The sequence below is a fragment of the Branchiostoma belcheri genome, unplaced genomic scaffold, assembly GCF_001625305.1.
Source record: "Branchiostoma belcheri isolate BF01 breed outbred unplaced genomic scaffold, Haploidv18h27 scaffold175, whole genome shotgun sequence".
In the NCBI taxonomy this organism is placed as follows: domain Eukaryota; kingdom Metazoa; phylum Chordata; class Leptocardii; order Amphioxiformes; family Branchiostomatidae; genus Branchiostoma; species Branchiostoma belcheri.
This window is the reverse complement of record NW_017803213.1, coordinates 108,763-113,619: the sequence shown is the minus strand read 5'-3', so window position 1 is coordinate 113,619 and position 4,857 is coordinate 108,763. Positions and strand designations below refer to the sequence as shown.

General features: G+C 44.0%; 1 pseudogene; it reads left to right on the top strand.

Annotated features, from left to right (window-relative positions):
- Window positions 1–465: 465 nt before the first annotated feature.
- The window catches only part of LOC109467078, a 17,957-nt pseudogene continuing 13,565 nt past the window's right edge, over window positions 466–4,857 (top strand).

Below are 4,857 nucleotides of genomic sequence, written 5' to 3'. Positions count from 1 at the left end.
AACACCAGGGACAATGTGTTTTTGAAATAACTTATAATATAAACTTAATTTGACTGTTCGGAATGCGTAGCCATTTTGGGATGCATATGCAATTGACACTCTTGACTGCCATGTGCGCTACCGCTGACTTCATGCCGCTACCCAAACATACCAGGAATTCGTATGGATGGGCCCACTTGTCCCTTTCACCTAAATCGACTTGGTGTTTCAAAATGAAATGTTTTGATAACTTCTTTAAACAACATGTCATTATCCCTGGTCTTATTCATCGTTAGCCTACGCTACGTTTACATTTCGATAATCTTTTTTTCAAATTCTGGTTTTAACTGGATTCATCATTCATATCGCACAACTTGTTAGTAGTGTTGTAATATTTGGCAACATCTCTGCCCCCTTTCCCCCTCCCCCCAGCTGCAGTCCCTCTCTATTTTCTCCTTGGTGTGAGCCCCCAACCAAAGAGCCACCATGCCAGCCTACGGTCCCAGTCTCATGGACCAGCCGTCCGAATGGTTCCTCGCGGGGAAACCAGACGAGATGCGCAAGCTAAAGACGGCACCCTATGATCCTAAGAAGAACTTCTGGGCTCCTGACAAGAAGGAAATCTTCATCAAGGTCGAAGCCAAGAGCGAGAAAGGTGATGACGTCACCTGTGTGGCTGAAGGCGGAGCGGTAAGTTAATAGTTCAATCACTACATCCGGGTTAAACAGCATGCTTGGCAATTGTTGTTTGTCCTACTGTCATAAAATTGCCGTTATAAACACGTCGACTTGATGATCAACGGTTTCTCAAATTTCTGGCCAAGCAGATTCCAATCATGATTACTATTAGAAAAATGACTTGTTTTGACAATCGTTCTCCCTGATTCTTTCAAACAACTCTACATGTGCATGTACTACTGCATCTAATTTTACATGCTTCAGCATCCTGAAATATTGCTGCTTGTTAGGTTTATCAATATTAAATAGTTGTGTTCTATTAAGGTAGAAATACATGGAATTAAGGATTCCTTTCCCACTAGACTGTCGTCGTCAAGAAGGCCAAGCTGCTGCAGCAGAACCCATCCAAGTTCGCCTGCGCAGAGGACATGGTGAACATGACCTTCCTGCACGAGGCCGCTGTGCTGGGTAACCTGAGGGAGCGTTATGAGAACACTCTCATCTACGTGAGTATTCATTCATCAAATGGTCCACCGCAATATCCGCATTTTGCAAATCGTGCGATCCCCCTTTTGATAAGCGATGCTTCCTAGTAAGCTATTTGATACCTTATCGTGATATGAGACATATAATTCGGGTTCCTAAATGTAGGATCTACATCATCTTTAAAAAGTTTCCAAATTCATTCTAGACCTACTCCGGCCTGTTCTGCGTCGTGATCAACCCATTTAAGCTGCTGCCCATCTATACCCCGGGCGTGGTGGACCAGTACCGCGGCAAGAGGCGTACGGAGGTGCCTCCCCATCTCTTCTGCGTGGTGGACAATGCCTACCAGAACATGGTGGCAGGTAATATAAGTCCCTAACTCAGGTTCTATGGTGATCCGAACAGCTAAGATCATGAAGAAACTCAGTCCTCGTAGTGATTTGGGGCTTTGGTGCAATTTGTTGTCTTACCCATCCACTCAAAACCTGCTTGGTCAAAGACAATCCATATTTGCATGCGGCTAGCTATGTTGACAAAAAATGGGGAATGGGAGATGGAAGACAAAGTATTTATTATCTTAATGGTAGTTATCAGCAAGGTTGTTGGTTGTTGCATATTGCTTGAGTAAAATAAGCCTGATAAGATAGTTGAATTTGCCTATAAGACCATTTCCTATTTGCTAATGACCATGTTTCCGTATTACCTTTCCAGAACGTCAGTGCCAATCTTGCCTCATCACGTAAGATATTTATATATTGCTTTCTCTTTTTGACCGATATAAATACTGATGATGTGTAGAGTGGCTGTTAACATTGAGAACTTTCTCTACTTATTGCTTATTATGGTTTGATGAATCTGCCGTATTCCTCTATTCCTCATTCCCCAACAAACACGTTGCAATGAAAATCTTGCCTACACTTCAGTGGCGAGTCTGGAGCCGGGAAGACTGAGAACACGAAGAAGGTTATTGCCTACCTGGCCATGGTTTCCGGAACCCCCGGTGGTGGCCAGGAGAAGAAGGTACGTCATTTGTAAAAAGTATAAATTTCGCCTTTAAGTACAGCTACCTTAGCAGCAAACTTCACCGATTGGGTGAAGGCAGAGGACAACATTTGTCCCCTGAAAGTCAACATTTGTCCCCTGAAAATCCATAGTTATCGTATTTTTGCTTGTTTTGCCATTCCTGTAGATCGGTCTAGAGGAGCAGATCGTGCAGACTAACCCTGTACTGGAGGCTTTCGGTAACGCCAAGACCGTGAGGAACAACAACTCCTCCCGATTCGTAAGTACAACAGGTTGCTTTCTAGTGACAACCAATTTAATGACATCGATTGCGTGGCAGATGAGTTCAAGTGAACAAGTAAAAGTAACTAATTATAATAATATTCATGAATGCATGTCAACCTTCAAAATACGTTTCTTTATGAGAACACATTAAAAACATTTTTTTCATTGACTACCTCCAGGGTAAATTCATCCGTATCCACTTCACCAAGATCGGCAAGCTGTCCGGAGCTGACATTGAAAGCTGTATGTACATTAATCCCATTCCCTATTATTCTTCATAAGCTTGTAGAGCTTAACATCGCCTATGTCTGTAAGGCACAAATAATTCTTTCCGAAGAATATATACCATGTACTAATGTGTCAAGCATACATCTGTACTGACTCATTTTGTCCGGCATCAAGTATTTTGTTTTAAAGACAACCTACTCTTAGGGGCAAATGTGTAGTTCTTGGCATACTGGCAACACCAAATCATTGCCTGCCCTAATAAGTGTTGGGACACCCTTTAGACAGTTAATTAGCAGAGGGGCCTGGTGGGTGTGCTTCACTGTGCACTGAGGAAAGTCGTGTAAAGTGCCTTTCTCAAGGGCACAGCATAGGGCATGTCAAACGCGGGATCGAACGCGGGACACCTTGGTTCTGAGTCTAACGCTCTGACCATTACGACACGCTAGGCCTCGTTTATTTGACAAAATACATATAATTGAATAGTTTGTAATACATGCTAAATTTAAGTCACTTACCACATATTTTACTCTTCTTCTTGAATTTCCAGACCTGCTGGAGAAGTCCCGTGTAGTGGATCAGCTGCCCGGCATGGAGCGTGGTTACCACATCTTCTTCCTCATCATGTCCAACGGCATCCCGGCTGTCACTGGTAAGAAATCACCAAAGTTGTTCATACTGCGGAGAGGGATAAACAAAGATAGGAAACGGTTTAGCCACCTTAGCTTCGTTAATGGCAAACAGCTTAGCAAGTCTTTGCATTGATAAGATAAGCCTTGTTTGGCAAAAATATACTATATAATCCCGACAATGTGCAGAAAATGGGTGCATCCAAAGACCCTACTTTAAGCTATTTCTCTTTCCTATAGAGCGCATCATGACTGGCACGGACCCCTCCGTGTACCACTTCGTGAAGGAGGGTGTGTACACCGTGGCCGGTATGGACGACCAGGAGGAGATGCGTCTAACGGATGAGGGTTTCGACATCCTGGGTTTTGCACCTGAGGACAAGTCCAGTGTTTACGACTTCTGCGCTGGCATCCTGCACATGGGAAATCTGAAGTACGTGGACAAGAAAGAGCAGGGAGACTGCGACGATCCTGCTCGTAAGTTTTCACAAAATATTAAAATTTGTATCGAGTCAGTCCAACACCAGAAACCTTTCCGTCAAAATTGTGGCGTCCAGTATAATTTGCTGGTAAATCAATGCATTTGTACCAGACATAAACAACAATTGTACCAAAATGGGTGGTAGGATGCGTTGTTTCTTCCATTAAACGTTTCTGTAAAAACAAGTATCTTGCTAAAACATCGCGCCATTGTTCATAATTTACAGCCGCGGAGAAGGCAGGCCGTATGTTCGGTGTCGATGGCATGCAACTTTTGAACAACATCTTGAAGCCACGTGTCAAGGTCGGCAACGAGTTTGTGACGAAGGGCCAGACTGCCCAGCAGTGTTCCAACTCCACTAGTGGTCTGGCGAAGGGTATCTATGGCAAGATCTTCAAGTACCTGATCGACAAGTGTAACGAGACCCTGGCTACTGAGCACGAGAGAGCCTTCTTCATTGGTGTGCTGGACATTGCTGGCTTTGAGATCTTCGAGGTAAGCTTTTTTATAGAGAAAACACGTGACAAATCATACCTTTGTTAATCTGGTTCATTGGTCAGTAACCTCGCAAAACAGTTTCTTTACCAAGGCTTCTCTAACTTGTTCTTTCTCTCAAACTCATTCAGCTGAACAGTCTTGACCAGATTTGTATCAACTACACCAACGAGAAGCTGCAGCAGTTCTTCAACCACCACATGTTCGTACAAGAGCAGGAGGAGTACAAGGCTGAGCAGATCGAATGGACCTTCGTCGACTTCGGTATGGACTTGGCAGCTTGCCTGGAGCTGATCGAAAAAGGTTACCGAACTTTTCAATAGTAAAAATCATTTTTCGGGGGAGTCTAAGCATGTCCTTTTTCTCCCCGTTACATTCAATTCACCAGACATCCAAATTCTAGGTGTATTCAAAACGAATGTTTTGCAACATACAGAAAAATGGCCTGCTGCCAACCCTGGAGGAACAGTGCATCATGCCTAAGGCCTCTGACCAGACCTTCATCGAGAAGCTGCATAACACCCATCTGGGCAAGCATCCCAAGTACGGCAAGCCAAAGCCAGGCAAGAAGAAGTACGAGGCCCACTTTGAGCTGGG